The sequence below is a fragment of the Ornithorhynchus anatinus genome, chromosome 1 (genome assembly GCF_004115215.2).
Source record: "Ornithorhynchus anatinus isolate Pmale09 chromosome 1, mOrnAna1.pri.v4, whole genome shotgun sequence".
NCBI classification, from domain to species: Eukaryota; Metazoa; Chordata; class Mammalia; order Monotremata; family Ornithorhynchidae; genus Ornithorhynchus; species Ornithorhynchus anatinus.
Window position 1 is genome coordinate 79847173 of NC_041728.1, and position 23214 is coordinate 79870386.

The following is a 23214-nucleotide window of genomic DNA, read 5'->3' on the forward strand; positions in this document are numbered from 1 at the left end:
GTGTCAAAGAGAGCTGATAAATCAAGGATTAGGAAAGAATCAAGGTCACTGGATTTGGCAAGAAGGAGATCATTGGTGACCGTTGAGAGGGTGGTTTCTCTGGAGTGAAGAGGACAGAAACCGAATTGGAGAAGAAAAACCTAAGATAGTGATTGTAGACAACTTTCTCAAGGAGTTTGAAGAGGAATAGTAGGAGAGACATGGGGTGATAATTGGAGAGAGCTGTGGAGTCAAGGAGGGTTTTTTTAGAATAGGGGAGACAAAAGCACGTTTGAAAGCAGTGCTGAAGAAGCCATTGAAGAGCAAACAGTTGAGAATGGTGGTCAAGGAGGGAAGAAGGGCAGGGATAGGTGTTTTCATAAGGTGCAAAGTGATGGAATCAGATAAACGGTTGGAGGGGCTGGAGTTAGAGAGGCAACAGATCTCTTCTTGAGATAATGTTGGGAATGATGGGATAAGGTCTCTCCTGTCATTACTAGTGCTCCTGCAGTGCCGTTTCTATTTAATTCTATGTCCATCGTGACCTGGGAACACCAGGAATCTCCACCCCTCCCCACAAAAATCTCTGTTGCTCAAGTTGCCTCCATGAGTTCTAGGAGCATTGGGAGAACAGTGAGTTACCCTGGTACTCTCCTTTATGCCCAACTCAAGAGTCCCAGTACCAAAGCCATGAGTGTAATCATAAATACTGTCACTGCACCTCCAAGGACTTGTATTAATTCTTCTGGAAAACCTTGTCATCCCATGAAGCCTTGTCCTCTTCCACCTCATGCCACTACTGTCCTACTACACCCCAGTCTTCAAACTTCACTCTTCTACTGTAATCTTCCCACTGTACCTTGATCTTCTCTATCTCACCGCCCACATCCTGCTTCTGGCCTGGAATGCCCTCCCTCTTCATTTCTGATAGACAATTATGCTTTCTCCTTGCAAAGCCTTATTGAAGGCACATCTCCTTCAAGAGGCCTTCCCTGAGAAAGCCTTCTTTTCCTTATCTTCCACTGCCTTCTGCATCACCCTGATTTGGTCCCTTTATTCACCCCCTCCCCAGCCCCTCAGCATTTGTGTACTTATCTGTAATTTTATTTAATATTATCTGTTTGCCCCTAAAGATGATAGGTTCATGGGCAGGGAATGTGTCTGTTACATTGTACTCTCCCAAACACTTAGTACAGTGCTCTGAATACAGTTAACACTCAATTCACTGACTGACTTGGCTGCCCAACACTTTTCCCTGCTTCCTTGCTGCCTTTCCTCATTACTAAAAAATCTTGATTTAGGTTTGTTTTTTGTCTATACTCTGAAACAAAAGTACATTGAAACCTTGCTATTATGAGGACTTACACATAAAAAAATCACTGATAACAAAGACTTGCTGTATAAAAACACAGTACAGGAATTCATGTTTTTAAAGAAAATAGCCTTGCAGTTTTGAGTTCTGAAACTGATCTAATAATTATTAATAATTATGGCTTTTGTTAAGCACTTATTATGAACCAGGCACTGTACTAAGCACTGGGGTGGATACAAGCAAATTGGGTTGGATACAGTCCCTAATCCATGTGGGGCTCCCAATCTCAATCCCTATTTTGCAGATGAGGGAACTGAGACATAGTGAATTGAAGTGACTTGCCCAAGGTTGCACAGCAGGCAATTAATTCATTAATTAAATTGTATTTATTGAGTGCTTATTGTGTGCAAAGCACTGTACTAAGCACCTGGGAAAATACTATGTAACAACAAACACAAATTCTTGCCAAGGAGAAACAGACATTGGTATAAACAAATGGTAGTAGAAGAGGTGAAGTAGGAGGGAGCAAGGTGATTAGGTGTTTTACAGCCACTGGTGAGGAGTTTTTGTTTCATATGGAGGTGGTGGGCAACCAATGGAGTTTAATTGAGTGGGGAAGCAGGGTCTGAACATTTTTGAAGGAAAATGATTCGGGGCAGCAGAATGCAATATGGATTGGAGTTGGGAGAGACAGGAGGCAGGGTCAGCAAGGAAGCTGATACAATAATCAAGGAGGGATAGGAAAAGTGTTTGCATTAATGTGGTAGCAGATTGGAGAAAGATAAATGGGTGTATTTTGGTGATTTTGTGAAGGTAGAACTGACAGGATTTAATGACGGCTTGAATATGTGGGTGGAACAAGAGAGAGCAGTCAAGGATAATGCCAAGGTTACAGGCTTGTGAGACAGGAAGGATGGTAGTGCCACCTACAGTGATTGGAAAGTGTACAGAAGGACAGGGTTTGGGCGGGAAGATAAGAATTGCCGTTTTAGCCATATTAAGTTTGAGGAGATGGGAGGTCATCCAAGTAGAGATGTCTTGAAGGCAGGAGAAAATGTGAGACTGCTGAGAGGGAGAAAGATCAGGACTGAGGATATGTATTTGGGTGTCATCAGCACAGAAGTTATAGTTGAAGCTGTGTGAGTGAATGACCTTTCAAGAGAGTGGGTGTAGATGGAGAAACTGACACAAAACTGAATCTTGAGGGACACACACAGTTAGGGGATGGGCAGAGTCTGAGAATGAGCCGGCAGAAAGATACGAGGAGAACCAGGAGAGGAAAGTGTTAGTGAAACCAAGATTAGATAATGTTTACAGGAGAAGGGAGTGGTCCACAGTATCAAAGGGAGCTGAGATGTTGAGGAGAATTAGGACAGAGTAGAGGCCATTGGATTTTGCGAGAAGATCATTGATGGCCTTTGAGAGTGTGGTTTCTGTGGAGCAAAGAGTACAGAAGCCAGATTGGAAGGGGTCAAGGAGAGAACTGGAGGAGAAGAACTTGAGGCAGGGTGTAGACAGCTTCCTCAAGGATTTTGGAGAGGAATGGTAGGAAGGGAGAGGAAGTAGGAGGAACAAGTGGCGGAGTTGGGAATATAACCCATGACCTTCTGACTCCTAGGCCAGTGCTCTATCCACTATGTGATCCAACTTCCATACTCCTATATCCTTCACCCTTTATCCCACAACCATATATACACGCTCCCGTGTGTACATCCACGGTGTCTTTGTGATGTGACAGGCCAAGTGACATAAGTTGGTATTTGTTAAGCGCTTACTATGTGCAGAGCACTGTTTCTAAGCACTGGGATAGATACAGGGTAATCAGGTTGTCCCATGTGAGGCTCACAGTCTTCATCCCCATTTTACAGATGAGGGATCTGAGGCCCAGAGAAGTGAAGTGACTTGTCCACAGACACACAGCTGACAAGTGGCAGAGTCGGGATTCAAATCCATGACCTCTGACTCCCAAGCCCGGCTCTTTCCACTGAGCCACACTGCTGAGTACTAACGAACCATCTTACTCAAAAACAAGAGCCTTGGGACAGTGAAAGCACACTGGGGTAGTCTGGGGAATGCTTTCTTAGAACCCTCCTCTTGAAAGTCTCTATCTCGGTTACAAATATCTGAGAGCATTAGGGTCATGGGGATAACATTGAGAGTCTGACTCTAAAAGTGATTAGGAAAGTCATCAGTCATGGCAAAGATGACACATCACATGGTGATACAGGCAAAGTGACCTAGCCATAGTGTGGCAGAAAGGAGGAAACTGAGAAGCTCCTATTTTCTGTCTTACTGGAGTATTATTCTGTCTTATGTGGCCAGATGGGGGCATGAAGAGTAACGCTGGAAATATGCCTGGAATCTTAGAACACTGTTAACGGCAAAGACTGGGGAAGCTGTGGGACTCCAGGAGGCAGGAATTTTTATTTTCATTTAGTTTTGTGAGGATCTTTCTAATATTTATGTTCTCAGAGTCCTTTGTTATTAATTACTATAAACCAACTTAGAGTACAGTAATAGAACCTATGATCTTTTGACTTGAAGGCCAGTGCTCTATCTGCTATACCATCTTGCTTGCTTGCTCCTATATCCCTCACCCTTTATAATAATGGTGGTATTTGTTAAGTGCTTATTATGTGCAAAGCACTGTTCTAAGCACTCGGGGGAGACAAGCTGATCAGGATGTCCCACGTGGGGCTCACAGTGTTAATCCCCATTTTACAGATGAGGTAACTGAAGCACAGAGAAGTTAAGTGACTTGCCCAAATTCACTCAGCGACAAGCGGCGGAGCTGGGATTAGAAGCCATGACCTCTGACTCCCAAGCCCGGGCTCTTTCCACTGAGCCACGCTGCTTCTTTATCCTACAACTACATATACATGCTACTATGTGTGCATTACTTACATGGGTTCTATTACTTATTCCGACTCAACTGCCATCTCCTAAGTAATAATAATAATGAAGGTATTTGCTAAGCACTTACTATGTGCCAGACACTAGTAAATGCTGGGTTGGATCCAAACAGAGTTGGACAGAGTCCCTGCTTTTATACATAAAAAAAAAAAATCCATGATCCCAAAGACTCTATTTATCAAAACACAGTAAAGTAATTCATGGTTTTAAGGAAAACAGCCTTGCAGTTTTTAGTTCTTGAACTGATTTAATAATTATTAATAATTTTGGTACTTGTTAAGTGCTTACTACGTTCCAGGCACTGTATTAAGTGGTAGGGTGGATGCGGAGTTGGACATAGTCCCTGTTCCATGTGGGGCTGACAGTCTCAATCTCCATTTTACAGATGCAGTAACAGGCACAGAGAATTGAAGTGACTTGCCCAAGGTCACACAGAAGACAAGTGGCAGAGCTGGAATTAGAACCTATGTCACTGACTCCCAGGCCTGTGCTGTATCCACTATGCCGGGTCTATGTTATGTGGTTTCAAGTTTTTCTTTATTCGGGCTTTAAAATGTCTCTCCTGTAGGCCCTGTTACCAAATTAAAAAAAAAAAAAAATTCTGGAACAGTGTGTGCTTAATACTTCTATAGTGCAATAATCACTATGAATACAAAGTATTAACCATCAAAGAATAAGAAAATGATCAAACGTTAAACTAAGATGAAATAATATAACTTTTCTGGTGGCAATATACAGTACAGTTAATTTTGCTAAAATATCACATCTCTTATGTCCCACAATAAAATAATTGCTTGCATAAATACTCACTACAAAGAGAAGAAACTGGAAAATTACCAGACCTCCCAGCTGGGTTCATATGAACTAGGAGACCGTTGTTTCCCTCCTGGGGACCTCTGTATTTAAATGCTTTGAAATTTTTATTCACACGAGTCTAAATGTAGTTTAGATAAGATTTTTTTTTATCAAAAATTGAGGTCTCTTGTGCATTTGATGCACAATAGCTGATTACTCATTCTAAGAATGGACTTGGTTAAAAAAGATTGGTTTGCTAAATGCTGGAGGCATCTATAATTTCTTTCTCTGTTTCTGAGATTTTCTGTTTATTCCTAAAATATACCAATATTTTCACAATTTTTTGAATTTTGTGGCCTTTGTCTACCTGCCTTAGGCTACCTCTTTCTAATCTTAGTGAAAGCATTTTCTATTCTTAAGTCAATGCACTGTTGTTCTCTGTCTGGCCGGTAGCTCATCCTAGGGTACCTTGAGTATTTGGTGCTTTATTTCATCTTCTATGTCATTTCTTTGCCCAGCTCTGAGCCAAATGGAGATTCCGTTACCTGTTGGATTCCAAAGTCTTTAAATGTCTCAGGTTATGATGCCTATTTCACAGGACTGCAGTTACTATCTGTTAGAGAGCAAAGTTATAGGCTTACTCAGACCTGCCAGGACCAGATACAGCATAGTTAAAGGATTGCAGTATTTTCTAACCACTTACCATGTGTCAAGCACTGCACTTAGTTCTGGGGATGATACAAATTTATCAGGTCAGGAATAGTCCCTGTATTACATGGGGCTTACAGTCCTAAGGAGGAGAGAGAGAACAGGCATTCACTCCCCATTTGATAGATGATGAAACTGAGGCACAGAGAAGTTGTGACTTGCCCTAGGTCTCACAACAGGCACATGCCTGGGCATTAGAATTAGAACTCAGGTCCTCTGACTTCCAGGCCTGTGCTCTTTTCTATAGGCCACTAGACTAACTGGAAAATGCAGGACAAAATTGGTGGAGAACACTGAAAACAGGGTTAAGGTTTCTGCTTGCTTCATTGTGGGTGGATGTTGTGACTGCTGGACTTGGGCCAGCGTCTTAGTGTTGTGAGGAGTCTGTAAACGACTACTTTGGCCAAAATGTAGTCTGCTGGTTTCTCATTTTTATTTTAATATTTGTGTCATATTTTTCCAGCCTTACAGATTCAACCAGTCCTTGTATGTCAGTGAACCCAGGAAAGTTGGGAAAAGAAGTATCTTCGTTAAAGAAGAGATGTTCAATCGAGCATATTAAATTTGAGGTTCCAGCAAGATATTTTGGAGGCAAGAGGAAATGCAGATGTTTTGTCAGTTTTGACTTCTTGTTTTTCTTTCCATCGTTTGCAAAGGTTTTTTTTTTTTTTTTTCCTTTTTACTTGGTGTTGAATCCAGATCAATTTTCAAGATAATTCACAAGAATTTGTTTTGTGGAATGTATTTCTTCAGCATTGCTAAAAAAAAACTCCTAATGAGCTGTTAATGAGCTGTCAATTTCTAAATGAATTCTGAAGATGTAAAACAGAAATGGAAGAAAACTAGCAAGCTAACATCTAGTATATGTTAGTCAATTAATTATATTTATTGAGAACTGTGTGCACAGCACCATTCTAAACACTTGGGACAGTACAAAATGATAAAAAGACACATTATTCCTGACAACAACAAGCTTGCCGTCTAGAATAAAATGAATTTTCCTGCATTTATTATAATTGGGCACATGTATTTCTCTATTTCTGAGCCATTCCTTCAGAACACTTCATTGACTATTATCATAACTTGAACTTGAATCAATCTGAACTGGAATATATTCATTGAAGACCATTAGAAAATTTGAAGAACGCTCTCAGATAATTTCAAATCCTTTTGACTTTTAGAATTACCTTAGTGTGAGGTGTTTTTAAAATAGGACTCATTAGACTCATTATTAGCCTACTAGGGAGAAAAACTGGACTTTATAATAGCATAGATTTCTTCCTTCTGCATTATGCAGTCTAGTGGAAAGAGCAGTCAAAGGACCTGGTTTCTAAGCCTGTCTTTGCCATATGTCTGCTACATAACCTTGGGTGAGTCACGTCACTTGACTTCTCTGTTTCTGTTACCTCATCTGTAAAATGGGGATTTAGACCATGAGTCCCATGGGGATATTGTATTGTGTTCAGCTGATTATCTTGACTCTATCCCAGCACTTAGTAAAATACCTGGCACATGGTAAGTGCTTTTAACTTTTATTCATTTCATTCATTCAATCATATTTATTGAGTGCTTACTGTGTGCAGAATACTTTTTCTATCCCTGCCGACTCCAGGCTCACAGTCTAGAAGGGGGGAGACAGACATCAAAACAAGTCAACAGGCTTCAATATAAATACATAGAATTATAATTATGTATCTGTATGCACAAGTGCTATGGGGTGGGAAGACAGGGTAGAGCAAAGAGAGTGAGTCAGGATAATGCGGTGGTGGAGGGGAGCTGAGGAATAGGAGGGCTTAGTCTGGGATTAACAAATACCATTAAAAAGAAGAAAACCTACACTTGGATATATACTGTTTTAATAATGTTGGTATTTGTTAAGCACTTACTTTGTGCAGAGCACTGTTCTAAGCACTGGAGGAGATACTTACTTACTACACCCGACCCTCAGCCCCACAGCACTTGTGTACCATCAGCCCCATAGCACTTATGTATATATCTGAAATGTATTTATATGTCTTTCTCCCAGACTTGACTGTAAACTCTTTGTGGGGAGGAAACATCTATCAATTCTGTTTATTGTGCTCCTCTAAGCACATTGCTCAGAGCTCTGCACACAGTAAGCACTCAATAAAACTACTGATTGATTGATTGCTCTGCACAGTATTCACTGAAGGAATAGGTCTTTACAGCCTTAGCTATTTGGAATCATAACATGGATGAAGTTACCCTTGGAGTATTGGTTCAAAGTATTATTAGACTAGATTTTATATAAATGAAACTAGGGCTTCAGCAACCACAGCAGTGACTTGACACAGTCATCTGCAAGTCTACTGCATCTTAAATGAAGTTGAGGTTCTTGGAATATAAAGAAAAGCAGAGTGCCAAGAAGTTATTAGCATTCTTCTTCCTCATCCTTCTCTTCTGATCTGTCCATGAAGTTGAAAGCACAATAATGATTCATTACTTTGGATAGCAAGACAGCAGAGAATCAATTTGAATTTGTAAAAATCTAAATTATAGTCATTTTTAAAAGAATTTTTCTACAATGTCTGTACCTTATGAGTCACTGCATATGCTAAGCTTAAATTTAGCTTCCTGATACCTAGGCTGCTTGTTAGACTGCATGATCTTAACAAAAGTGCTATACTGAAAATCCTCCAGACAAGTCTAATCAAAAACTGCTGAGAGAATTTTGGGGAAAAAAGGTAAAAAAAGAAAATTCAAATTTCAGAGAAGCTGGTTTGCTAAATTTCTTGTAATCTGTAAATCACACCATTTTTTTAATGTTTGTTCATTGTAAATCATTCAGGAAGTCCCAACTTCCCAAAGCTGTCTCCATCCTTTTCCTTTCATTTTTTTCTTTAAATGTGCCTACTATATATGGAAGTTCAGGTCTCACTCCTCCATTTCCCTGTGTAAACTCATCTACTTACTGCAATTGCAGCTTTATTTGGTCTTTTTTCACCACAGTATGGATCAAAAACTTTCTTCTTCCTCTAAAAGCTTTTTTACTGGGGGACAGAATGGAGGAGAAAAAGGAGAAAGCATGGGACCAAATGATCAGGAATTCAGGATTAACATGATTGAAAATTATAAGATGTAGTGAACAGCAGTACTAGGAAACATGAATTAAATCATCTTGTTAAATCAGTCATTTTTTTAGGCCCTACTGTGTGCAGAACACTGTACTAAGTGCTTGGAAGAATACAATAAAGTTGCTATTCATGATCCTTACCTTTGAGGAGCTTACAATCTAGTGGGAAAGACAGATATTATAATAACTACAGATAGAAGTAATGCTATAGGATATTGGGGAAGAGTCAAAAGGGTTAAGAAAACAAAATTTATCCTTTAGGGGCAGTTGACACATCTCAGATTTCTAGGGCCATTGGTTGCATAGAGTTTCTCAGCCAAATTAGACAGAGTCTTTATCCATGGCACAACAATGCTGCTGCAAGGGGGAGAACCCCCCATAAAGGAAAGAGAGGACTGTGGTAAGTTAAAATGCTGGCACAAGCAACAAAAGTATGTGAGAGCTGAGGGGAGAGAAAAGAGGAGAGACACTGAACGGTTATAGGAGGGGATAGAGCAAAGGAGTCAGAGTCACTCACCTATGCAGCCTTGGCTCACTGTGGTAGCAGTCCATAGGGTATCATTCCGCTGTGGTGTGGGAATTGGGCAATGTCCCCGAGGTTGGAAATGTCCCTGTGTGGAACAGGGATTGGCTGGTTTTGCAAAGGCTGAACAGTACCTTGATGTTGAGTTAGGACCGCACAGTGTCCCAGAGATTGGGTGGTGTCCCGATGTGAAGCAGGGATCAGATGGCATTCCAGAGATAGGGTATCATCTTGATGTGGAGTGGGAACTGGCAGAATTCAATAAGTGAGTATTGCTAACCAGAATCTAGTAGTTCCTCTGTTTATGGTCTCTAGAAATGGCAGGGGACAATAAAGAATGTGTATATAAATGCTTTGGGTGCGAGAGGTGGGTGAGTATCACAGTGATTGGGGGTACAGACTGAAATGCACAGGTGATTCAGAGGGAGGAATGATAAGGTATGACTTTAAGATGTTGATTCGGCTTCAAAATTAAAGGAGAGTAACCACTTTCCAAATTGCAACTGCTCTAATGAAAAATTAAATTGAAAATAAAAAAACAGACTCAATTCTCTGCATGGCTTGAGGTTGAGTCCAGTCCGAGTACATAGGAAGCACTGAGGACTAGTGGATAGAGCACGTATCTAGTACTCAGAGGACATGAATTCCAATACCAGCTCCACCATTTGTCTGTGTGACCTTGGGCAAATCATTTATTTTCTCTGTGCCCCTGTGGATTAAAATGTGGATTAAGAATGTGACTCCCTTATGATAATGGACTGTGTCCAATCTAATTAACTTGTTTCTATCCCACCACTTAGTGCAGTTCTTGACACTTAGTAAGTGCTTAACAAGTACCATAAAAAATAAAAAGTCTAGAAAGAAGTGATCTGGGAGGAGTGAGTGGTAAATCTCCTCTTTCTATCCGTTTCTGTAGGGTGGAGGAGCACTGTACCTTCCTGAAGGACCTGCTTCCCAACGTGGTATTGATAATGACTGACTCTTGAAGTCCCTGTAATCATGTAATCAGAAGAGGTGCTTGGGGTATGAGAATAAGAAACCAATCAATCCATTAATCAATCATGTCTACTGAACACTTATTCTGTACAGAGCACTATACAAAGTGCTTGAGAGAGTACAATGTAACAAAGTTTGTAGACATGTTTCCTACCCGCAAGAAGTTTACAGTCAAGAGGTTGAGACAGACATTAAAATAAATTCTGTATTTGTGTACAAGTGCTATGGGGCTCAGGGTGGGATGAATAAAGGATATGAATCCAAATTCAAGGGCAACACTGAAGGGAGAGGGAGTAGGGAAAATGAAGTCTTAATCCAGGAAGATCTCTTGGAGGAGATCTATTTTTAGTAAGGCTTTGAAGGTGAGGAGAATGATAATCTGTGCATATAAAGTGGAAGGTGTTATAATCTAGAGACAGGATATGGATGAAGAGATGGCAGCAAGATAGATAAGACTGAACTATAGTGAGTGGGTTGTCATTAGAGGAGTAAAATGTGTGGTCTGGGGTGCATTAGGAAATCAGTGAGGTAAGTGACTGTGTGCTTTAAAGCCAATGGTAAGAGTTTGTCTGTGGAGGTGACAGACAACTACCGGAGGTTCTTCAGCAGTGGGGAAACATGGACCGACCAGTTTTTTGGAAGTGGTCAGGGAAGCAGAGTGAAGTATGGACTGGAGTGGGGAGAGATCGAAAGATGGGGAGACAGTAAGTAGGCTGATAGCCAATAGTCAAGGCAGGGTAGGACTAGTGCTTGAATTAACATTGTAGCAGTTTGGTGAAAGGTGGATTTTAATTATGTTGTGAAGGTGGAACCTAAATTATTTGGTGACAGATGTAATCTTTGGGTTGATTGAAAGAGGTGCTCAAGGACATTGATCTTTTGGTTTCTATGTGGCCCTGTGGTTTTGGAAGTAAACTATAGGCTATGAGGGATTGAAGAACTCATATTATTAACTGGACACCTTCAGATCTCTCTTTCTGACCAAGTCACATCCTGAGACAGAATTGCAGTGTGGTGCAGTAGAAAGAGCACAGGTTTTAGGAGTTAGAGATCATGGGTTCTAATCCCAGCTCTGCCACCTGTCAACTGTGTTGACTTTGGGGCAATTCACTTTACTTCTTGGTACCTCAGGTACCTCATCTATAAAATGGGGATTAAGACTGTGAGCCTCACGTGGGACAATCTGATTACCCTGGGTCTACCACAGCACTTAAAACAGTGTTCGGCATATAGTAAATGCTTAACAAATACAACATTATTATTATTATTAGGAAATAGCAGAGCACTTGGGACAAAGTGAATGGTCTCCAGAATTCCACTGGTTCTGGCCTCATTTATTTTATTTCCCCTTACAAATATGTCCTGGGTATCCTGAGAGCCATATATCTGGTATACAAATGGCAGGGATCATGCCATCTGTGTTTTGCATAAACAGCATAGTGAGTAAAGTCACTGAATAGTGGGGGAGAAAAATAGTGTAGCTACTTGTTTTTATTCTCCTTGATTGTTGTAATGTTGTATTCTGTGAAGAAAAAATGAGGAGTTCAGATGTCTGTCAATGGCACAGTTAATCTGCAGTACACTAGGTTTAAGAAATCAATTTCACTAAAATGGAGGAGTTTAGCAGAGCATTAGGGAGAAGGTTATTTAGTTTTCAGGCAGCAGCCCTTGAAGATTGATGGAGATAAGATTGTTTTAATACGGGAGATGTTGGCAGAAAAGCAAATCTTTTTTTATTGCTACCATGAGTGATCTAATTATTTTTGTCCAATTAATCATGTCATATTAATTATCATTGGAAGATCTCTTTTAAGGTGTTTCCTAAATATTTGCTGCTTGCCCAGGCCCAAGAATTACAATTCCCTAATTATTATTATTCTTATAGGCATATCTAAGATCTTTTCCTTTCAAGAATTGAGGAGTAGCTCAAATCCATTCCTTTGATACCACTGTCTCAACTGAACTCAATTTCCTCAATCCCCTGACTCAACTCGAAGCCATGGGTCACCTCCATAGTACACTCCCTCCAGATAAATCTCATCTATCTCAAAATCATCCTCACCTGATTTAATGCTGCCCTCTTATCCTTCTAGCAACAATACTTCCAACAACAGCCATCCCTACTGACTCCCAGATTTAACTGGTTCTCTTAAATCCTTTTGCCTTATAACAAACACATAGGCAGCAGCCAGTGAATGGATAATATTGTACTCTACACTTTTTTAATTTTTTAATTTTTAATTTAATTCTATCTTATTTTTATTTTATTTTATGCATTTTCATTGTTTTTTTATTTATTTTTATATTTTCCTGATAAAAAAAACTCCAAAAGCGTAATTTGAATCCTGGCTTTGCCAATTGTTTGCTGCTTAAATTTGGGCAAGTCACTTAACTTCTCCATGCATCTGTTTCCTTATCTGTAAAATGGTAATAAAACACCTGTTCTCCCTCCTACTTAGACTGTGACCTATGTGGGACAGGGACAGTTTCTGACTTGATTATCTTATATCTACCCCAGAGCTCCAGTATAGTGCTTGGCACATAGTAGGAACTAATCAATATCGTTATTGTTGTTGTTATTATTACACCAAGCTACATTCAAGTTGAAAAAACTATACACATGCAGCACCTCAGAAAGATCTCCCAGAATCGTAGCTCTGACACTACTACAGCTTAGCTGAACTTAGAATATGGTATGAAATTTGATGCAACTTTGTCATGACAGTTGGTCAGTATTTGATAGTCCTCCTTCAATCTTTCCAAGTATCCTGAAACTCTATCTTCCCTCCTCAGCAGAATTCTGGGGCAACATTTGGATTGTGCTGCCAGTGATCAATTTCAGATATGTTCAGGAATGGCTAGTATAGATTGGTACAGGGTTTTGCTCATATTTAGGCAGTCTGCAGTTTTGGGCTAACTTTGAGAAATAGATTGCAATCATCTTTATTTCTTTTTTCTGTATTATACGTCTTGAGCAGTGTCATGCAGAAGTTCCCGAATGACTGTGCATGATGCTCATAGGTACTGAATTGGAAATGTTTATTACTTGTTCAGTCACATATTATAAAGTTCCCTTTCACCTGAACATCTTCAACATGTAAGCTTGTTCTGGGCAGGGAATATGTCTACCAACCCTGTTACTGTTCTATTGTACTTTCCCAAGTGCTTAGTACAGTGCTCTGTACCTAGTAAGAGTTCAGTAAATATGATTGATTGATTCTAGCCCTAAATAGGCTTGAAAAGGCTTAAAATAAACTGTCTAATAATAATATAATGTTGGTATTTAAGTGCTTACTATGTGCCAAGCACAGTTCTAAGCACTGGGGTAGATACAAGGTAAACAGGTTGTCTCATGTGGAGCTCACAGTCTTCATCCCCATTTTACAGATTAAATAAGGCACAGAGAAGTTAAGTGACTTGCCCAAGGTCACACAGCTGACAAGTGGCTGATAGCTCCCTTGAGCTCTATCATTTATCAACTCTGATTAACTTTCCTCTACCATCCAAAATAGTCTTAAGTTTCTGGTGAACATTTCAGGACATACTGTTTGCCAGTGGTATGAAATGTCATTTTAAGGTTTAAGAATTAAGTATGAATTTACTAAAACGTTTCTCATTTGGTTTCTAGAATGCTGTTATACTGTAAAGATCATGTCTGCTCTGCAATGTTTACTCTGAAAGTTCATTGTGATCTCTGGGAAGTGCACTCAATCAGGTTCTTCATTATTTAAGCCCTAGAGACTCTCTTAGCATTCATTTAGTACACCTTGAAAATTGCAGTTATGAAAGTGTTTAAAACATTCAATTATATAATAAAAAGCATTACAGATTGAAAAACTTCAGTCCCTCCCAAGAGGTCAAGGAAAGGCATAACATCTCACTCAGTCTCATTACAAGCCTGTGATATAGTCAAAATTTGGTAAGCAGAAGCTAGGGAAAAGTTACACACCGTCAAATTAAAATGCATTATTCTAAACTGCTAGTATCAACAGCTGCCATTTTGACTTTCTAAACAAGTAATAACAGAAGGATAATTGCAATACAATTTGCCCAAATCCATAAATGCCATTTCTTACATTGCCAAACTATTGTTTGCCATGCACCAAACACAAAAGGCTTCTAAATGGAGAGTTATTAACTTCAGACCCTCTTCCCACAATCCAATTAGTCATGTCTTTGACTATAACCTTGACACCCATTGAAAGATTCTGATGGACTCACTGCCATTTCCATGAGATTCATCTGTTAAGGCAGGGGGTTAGAATAGTCTTAGTGTGACAACAAGTGGCAGTTCTAGAAAAATTGTAACCTGATGGTATGGAAATAGCTAGATTCAACAGTATGTTCTAAAATAAAACCCCTTCTGTCATTTGAGACGTAACCACAGAGAGATTTATTGACTTGCCCAAGGACACAGTAGCAGAGTTAGGACTAGTCCTCAGTAATTGTGATTTTCTTTTTGAGAGCTATATACACTGGGGTATCCTTCATCCTCCATTTAAGGTTTGAATTATCAGTTACACCTTTGAGCATTTTATAAAGAAATGCAAGAAATGTTCTCCCACCCTACTACCCTGAAATCTTTCTGTGGTCAGTATGTTTTCCCTTGCTGACATATAGACTTGTAGGTTGATATCTGGCAGGAGGGTTGTTAAGCTTTGAGTGCAGCTTCTCAATGGGGCAATGATTTTAAAGTTACTGTGTAATGGAGTGTATTACCATTTACCATATGATGAGATGGCCTTGTCTGTCAGCCGGGGAGCTGTTTAAAGTTATATATAGGTCAAATGAGCCAAAAAGAGCAAAGGAAGATCAAGAGTGTTGGGATATAAAGGGGAGGTTTTCAGAATCGTAATCCAGAAGCTCAGGCAATTGTTTTCTCTGTTTACTTATTTTAGGTCTGTTCATTTCATGAAATTGATTGTGCAGCATTATATGCACAAGGACCTTTCAAATGCAAGTAGTTTTATCTGCTGAATCAGCAGGTCGGTGTGGAGAGCACATTTCTATAAACTTTCTTGTGTGTATTATATACCTGATTGCAAAGTAACGGGTCCAGTTTGAAATCCCTGCTTTTATCTGAAAGGTGTTTTTTCTTTTATTGTTGTTCATTAAGTGTTGTGGATTTTTTCCCTAATCACATAAAATAGGAATCATTTTACTATTCAAAAGCTGTGTCTGTAGAGAACAAAATTTATTTGTGCTACTGTTCTTAGAAATCTAACAAAGCAAAAATGGAGGTTGGAGTTAAATAAATGACCATAGTAAAATAAAGGACCAGACTTCCAGTTCTGGGACCCTAAAGGTAATCAGTGGAGAAATACTGTTGATGTCATTGAGCCCCAGAGGGGAGATGGACCAAGGTAAGAAGGAGTGTTGAGAGAATAAAATTTATGGCTATGGTGTAAAGGAAGCAACAGCATAACCCCAACCCCTTTTTCCAAAGACATCAATGTGGAGAAGAAGGGAGAGACTCTGAACACAAGAAGTCAAGACTTGCCCCTTCTACAGTGTCCCCAACAGCTGATGAACAATAGTCAATAGAGCATTCCTCCAGTGCTGGCCCAGAGATCCTGAGGTTGGGAAAGATGCCTGGCTTGGGAGCCAGAGGGAGCTCACTAAATATTTCTCTAAGAATCTGAGGCCTTGACCAACATAATATTGACTATTGTCAGTCAGTCAGAACTTTATGGACAAGGCATTCACTGCCCTCCAGCCAGAAATATTCCCTTGCGTTAGCTAACTGACTTAATAATGTTGGTATTTGTTAAGCGCTTACTATGTGCCGAGCACTGTTCTAAGCGCTGGGGGAGACACAGGGGAATCAGGTTGTCCCATGTGAGGGTCACAGTCTTCATCCCATTTTAACAAATGAGGTAACTGAGGCACCGAGAAGTGAAGTGACTTGCCCAAAGTCACACAGCTAACAAGTGGTCGAGCTGGTATTCGAACCCATGCCCTCTGACTCCGAAGCCCGTGCTCTTTCCACTGAGCCACGCTGCTTCTCTTGTCATTGACATCTGAGTTTGCCAGGCTGTGAGGGAAAGTCTGGTTAGTAGTTTATAATATCACTCTGTAGAAGAATCCCACTTCTACAGCAAGGAGAGAGTATATTGAGGGTTTAAGATTTGCCAAAAAGTTCAGTTGACCACTCCCTCCCTCTTATCAACTTGGGGTCTAGGAGAGAGTTTCATGAACAAAACAAAAATCATCTTAGTTGATTTTATAAAATCAGCTCAGCTGTTCCTGACGGTAAAGCTTTTTTTTTTTTTTCCTTTTTGTTTCGGCAATGTCCCTTACCAAAGAGTACAACTCTAAGTCTTATGAATTACTTCTTGAACAGTAGATTGTTTCAAAAGGGCCACATTCTTCTGCCCTTTTTCAAGACACATTTGCCAGTGAAAAGAAATTACAACTTGCATGCCAAAATTTCCTAGCATTTCTGGCTAGTGTAATAAGGCACAGAAAATTTAATATCCAAGTGGTCACATAGTCAAAAACAGGAAGTACATATGGATATAAGAGAGAGCAAGTCTCTTGCAGTATTATTCCTGATTGTAGTAAGAAAAGAAACCCCTTTAGCAAAATATTCCAAAAGAACTCAGATCTGTACTCTTTAATCACTTGATATTCACCCTACCCTCAACCTCACAGCACTTACATACTTATTTCTAATTTATTTTGTTTGTCGTCCCTGGTCGGCTGTAAACTCCTTGTGGGCAGGGAACTTATCAACCAACTCTTCGTAATATACTCTCTCTAGTTTTTTAATATGAAGCTCTGATGAAAGTGAGGGTTCAGTAAATATTATGGATTGAATGATAATACTCTGTGTGTATATTTGAGGGATTCTATATAGAGTGATTTTATTATATTTCTTACAAATATAGTGCATAATAATAATACTGGTGGTATTTAAGCTCTTACTATGTGCCAAGCACTGTTCTAAGCACTGGGGGAGATACAGGGTAATCAGGGTGTCCCATGTGCATGGGCTCAACAGTCAAAGTCCCCATTTTACAGATGAGGTAACTGAAGCAGAGAGGTTAAGTGACTGCCCCAAAGTCACACAGCTGAAAGTGTAAAACATCAACACTTTCTCATAGAGTTTAAGGGGAAGAGATTGTAACTAAGATTGTTGTGGACAGGGACTATGTCATATTGTACTCTTACAAGTGTTTAGTACAGTGATCTATACAGAGCAAGTGTTCAATAAATACTTTTGATTGATCGAAACTGACATTAGGTTTTCAACTTGGGTTAGCTGGAGTTTCTGTGTTTCCTCTAGATTTCATGCAAGTGTGTTATTCTTTTCCTTTATTAGCATAGATATTTGATAATTATTTTGGTCTATATAGCTAGAAGGTTATACTTACATAAATTTACTCTTCCAAACATGCAGTCAATATTTTAACTTACTGAACACTGAGCAGAGTGGCCTAATGGAAAGAATATGGGCTTAAGAGTTAGAGGACCTGGGTTCTAATCCCAGCTCTGCCACATGTTTGCCTTATGAACTTGGGCAAAACACTCTTCTGTGACTCAGTCACCTCATCGGTTAAATGGGGATAAAATCCTACTCCCTCCTACTTAGACTATGAGCCGAATGTGGGACAAGGACAAGGACAGTGTCATCCTGATTAGGTTTTACCTAACTTAGAGACTGGCAAATAGTAAGCCTTTACAAGTACCCAATTAAGCAAGTACCCACTATGCAATTTACTGCATAGTGTATAGTTGTAGTTTGGTTACAATTTACTGAATACTGTGTAGTTGCAGTTTGTTTTAGTTTGTTGTAGTTGTAGTTGCAGTTTGTTTATACAAGTAGAGTTGATGCTTATAGGTTAAAATTTCCCACTAAAAGTTTACTTGGTATAGTTGGCCTATTAGTAAAGTAAATAGTAAAGTAAATAGTGGGAATTCTTGAGATTTTTTTAAAGATAAGTGAACTCCTAGAGACGAACTTATCCCTAAATATATTCCCATAAATATAGTTCCTAATTATTCTTACTAAAACTGAAGAAACATTGACATGTTGCCAGGGAGTTGATTGTGATCCTGAGGTCATTTCCAGGAGTGGAAAAGTTTTATTTGGCTGAAGCAAGTCAAACATTAGTTAAGCAGAAGAATACCAATAATCATTTCTGCCATCTAAGCTGTGATTTATCAGGATGCAAACGAGTTAGGTGTGTGTTTTATATTCACTGGAGCTGTTGGAGTAGAACTTCCTCCCATATACAGCATGGAATCCAGGGGGAAAAGTGAAAACCACACCAAACTCGGCAGGTCACAAACATGGACTTCACCAAAAGGTTCAGCTATGAGAGTACACATACACTCATGGGTGAATTTCCCTGGCAGCAATGTTATCTTTAAGTACAAAGGAGAGCTGTACCTTAAATTCACAAAAGGAATCTGCCAAAAAAACTACCTACTTTTTAAAAAGATTTTATTGTGTACATGGATTAGCTGGTGAACAATGGGAAAATATTGTGTGGATCTAGGTCTCACACATGGTAAATTACTAGCCTTCCTTTATTTAATTTCCTTCCTTTATTTTCTGAGGCCTGTCCTCACATGTATGATGGAGAAGCAGCGTGGTTCAGTGGAAAGAGCACGGGCTTTGGAGTCAGGGCTCATGAGTTCGAATCCCAGCTCTGCCACTTGTCGGCTGTGTGACTGTGGGCAAGTCACTTAACTTCTCTGTGCCTCAGTTCCCTCATCTGTAAAATGTGGATTAAGATTGTGAGCCCCATGTGGGACAACCTGATTCCCCTATGTCTACCCCAGCGCTTAGAACAGTGCTCGGCACATAGTAAGCGCTTAACAAATACCAACATTATAACAAATAGGCAAGAGGCACTGTGCAGGGAATAAGGAAGAGTTGGCCAAGAAAAGTATATAAACAATGCTGCCTTTCTCTCTTGGACAATTCTTTTCCACAGTGAATTATTCTAAGGGAATGGAAGTTTAGTTCTTTTGGAGTTGTTTGGGCAAACATTGAATAAACTTAGCATAGAGGAAACACTGGCTTTGCCTCATGCTACTCCCAAGTAGTTTTAAGTAAGGAAGGATATATGCTCTATTTGTCTTTTCTCTCCTTCCTCTAAATTATGAGTTAATTGAGCTCAGAAATGTTTTGGACTACCTTCCTCTCCTTGCTCCCCCCACCTTTTTTTTCTTCTCCCCGCCACAATCATTTCCCTTTCTCCTCTCCCAGTGTCTTGTATCTCCCTTCTCATTACCTGACACAGTGAGGTCTCTCTACTCACCTGTGACCTCAAGGTAAGAGTCCCTCAACTCAACATCTCTCTAACTCGTATTTCCTATTGAAATCATGGATGACATAATAGGAGGCAAAGAGGAGCAAAATATTAAAATAAATATAATAATTATTGTATATGTTAAGCACTTAATAGGTGCTGACCACTTTTCTAAATGGTGAGGTGTCCCATGTGGGATTCATAGTTCAAGGAGTGGAGAGAACAGGCATTTAATGTCCATTGTACAGATGAGGAAACTGAGACACAAGACCCTAAAATAGGCAATCTAGGTTTAGAAACTATGTCTCCTGACTGTCTTATGCTCTTTCTTCTTAGCAGAAATAGCTTCATAAATCTATGAAGCCAGTATCTAAGACCTAAATTTGTCAGTCTATAAGGTATGCAAAAAGTGGCACTGGTGTGATGTGACTTCAGCATGCAGCATGGCATGGGCCTGGGAGTCAGAAGGTCATGGGTTCTAATTTTGGTGCCACCACTTAGTGTTGTGTGACATTGGACAGATCATTTCACTTCTCTGTGCCTCAATTACATCATCTGTAAAATGGGGATTAAGACTGTGTGAGTCCCACATAGGACAACCTACTTTGTATCTACCCCAGCTCTTAGAACATTGCTTGGTCCATAGTAAGTGCTTAACAAATACCATAATTATTATTGGAGAAGCAGCATAGATCAGTGGAAAGAGGACGGGATTGGGAGTCAGAGGTAATGGATTCTAATCCTGGCTCCACCCTTTGTTAGTTTTGCTCAACTTCGACAAGTCACAATTTCTCTGTGCCTCATTTACCTCATCTGTAAAATGGGGATTAAGACTGTGAACAATCTGATTACTTGTATCCCCCAGCACTTAGAACAGTGCTTGGCACATAGTAAGTGCTTAACAAATGCCATCATTATTATTATTAGTGAAAATTAACCAGCTGTTTAATAAATATTTGGTGTCATTTCAACTACTGATTAGCATATTGTAGTTGAAGCTATTTCAGAATTGAAACAGTATAACATTTGGTCATTTCATATTATCACCCCATCTCCCTCCTATCATTCCTCTCCAAACACCTTGAGCAAGTTGTCAACACCAATTGTCTCCAGTTCTCCCCTTGACCATTTTTTCAATCTGGCTTCTGTCCCCTTACTCAACAGAAACCACCTTTGCAAAGGTCACCAATGATCTCCTCCTTGGCAAATACAGTGGCCTCTACTCCATTCTAATCCTCTTCAACCTCTCAGTTGCCTTCAACACTGTGGACCACCTCCTCCTCCTGGAAACATTTCCCAAGCTTAGCTTCACTGACTTTGTCCTCTCCTGGTTCTCCTCTTATCCCTCTGGTTGTTCATTCTCAGTCTCCTTCACAGGTTCCTCCTCTGCCTCCCATCCACTGAACTGTGGGAGTTCCTCAAGGTTCAGTTCAATTTTCCTTCTATTCTCCACCTACACCTACTCCTTGGGAGAACTCAGTCACTCCCTTGGCTCTAACTACCACCTCTATATGGATGATACTCAAATTTACATCTTCATCCATAATCCCATCAATGGGCAGGGACTGTCTCTATCTGTTGTCGATTTGTACTTTCCAAGCACTTAGTACAGTGCTCGCTCAATAAATACTATTAAATGAATGAATGATCCTCTTTGTCTCTCTGCAGTCCCACATTTCCTCTTGTCTTCAAGACATCTCTACTTGAATATCCTCCTGTTACCTCAAGATTAACATGTCTAAAACAGAATTCCTAACTCCTTATTTTCCCCCTGACTTTCCCATCACTGTAGATGGCACCACTATTCTTCCCGTTTTACAAGTCTGTAACCTTGGCATTATCCTTTTCTCCTCTCTCTCATTCAACACACATATTCAATCTATAACTAAATCACATCAGTCCCACCTTCAAACTTCACTAAAATCTGCCCTTTCCTCTCCATCCAAACTGCTATTATTTTAATACAATCACTCATCCTATTCCTCCTAGATTACTGCATCAGTCTCCTTACTGAACTCTCATTTTCCTGACTCTGCTTACTCCAATCCATATTTCACTCTGCTACTTGGATCATTTTCCTAAAAAAAATTCAGGAAATGTTACCCCACTCCTTAAAAAACTCCAGTGGTTGCCCATTCACCTTTGCATCAAACAAAAACTCCTCATCATTGGCTTCATAACATTCCATCACCTTGACTCCTCCTACCTCATCTTGTTATTCTCCTAATACAACTCAGCCCATATACTTGTCTCTTCTAGTGCTAACCTTGTCAACGTCCCTTGATCTTGCCTGTCTCAATGCTGACCCCTTTCCCATGTCCTGCCTCTGTCCTGGAATTCCCTGTCTCCTCAAATTCAACAGACAGTTATTCTTCCTACCTCTTCAAAGCCTTATTGAAGGCACATCTTCTCCATGAGGCCTTCTCTGACTAAGCACACCCCCCATCCCATTTTCTCTTCTCCCACTGCCTTCTGCATCATTATGACTTGCTCACTCTGTTCTTCTCCCCACCCTCAGCCCCACAGCACTCATTCATTCATTCAATAGTATTTATTGAGTGCTTACTGCGTGCAGAGCACTGTACTAAGCGTTTGGAATGTACAAATCGGCAACAGATAGAGACAGTCCCTGCCATTTGATGGTCTTACAGTCTAATCAGGGGAGACAGGCAGACAAGAACAATGGCAATAAATAGAGTCAAGGGGAAGAACATCTCATAAAAACAATGGCAAATAAATTGAATCAGGGTGATGTACATCTCATTAAACAAAATAAATAGGGTGATGAAGATATATACATTTGAGCGGACGAGTACAGTGCTGAGGGGGTGGGATGGGAGAGGGGGAGGAGCAGAGGGAAAGGGGGGACAAGAGGGTTTAGCTGTGGAGAGGTGAAGGGGGGTAGAGGAGCAGAGGGAAAAAGGGGGGTGCTCAGTCTGGGAAGGCCTCTTGGAGAGGTGAGCTTTAAGAAGGGATATGAAGAGGGGAAGAGAATGAGTTTGGCGGAGGTGAGGAGGGAGGGCATTCCAGGACCGCGGGAGGACGTGGCCCAGGGGTCGATGGCGGGATAGGTGAGACCGAGGGACGGTGAGGAGGTGAACGGCAGAGGAGCAGAGAGTGCGGGGTGGGCAGTAGAAAGAGAGAAGGGAGGAGAGGTAGGAAGGGGCAAGGTGATGGAGCGCCTTGAAGCCTAGAGTGAGAACTTTTTGTTTGGAGCAGAGGTTGATAGGTAACCACTGGAGGTGTTTAAGAAGGGGAGTGACATGCCCAGATCATTTCTGCAGGAAGATGAGCCGGGCAGCAGAGTGAAGAATAGATTGGAGCAGGGTGAGAGAGGAGGAAGGGAGATCAGAGAGAAGGCTGACACAGTAGTCTAGCTGGGATATAACGAGAGCCTGTAGCAGTAAGGTGGCCGTACATATCTGTACATCATGTACATATCTGTAATATTTTTTATATTAATGTCTGTCACTCCCTTCTTATCCCGAGATTGTTACCTCACTGTGGGCAGGGAATAATAATAATAATGATGATGATGATGGTATTTGTTAAGCGTTTACTTTGTGCCAAACATTGTTATGTTGTTTAATGTTGTACTCTCCCCAAGCTCTTAGTACAGTGCTCTATACAC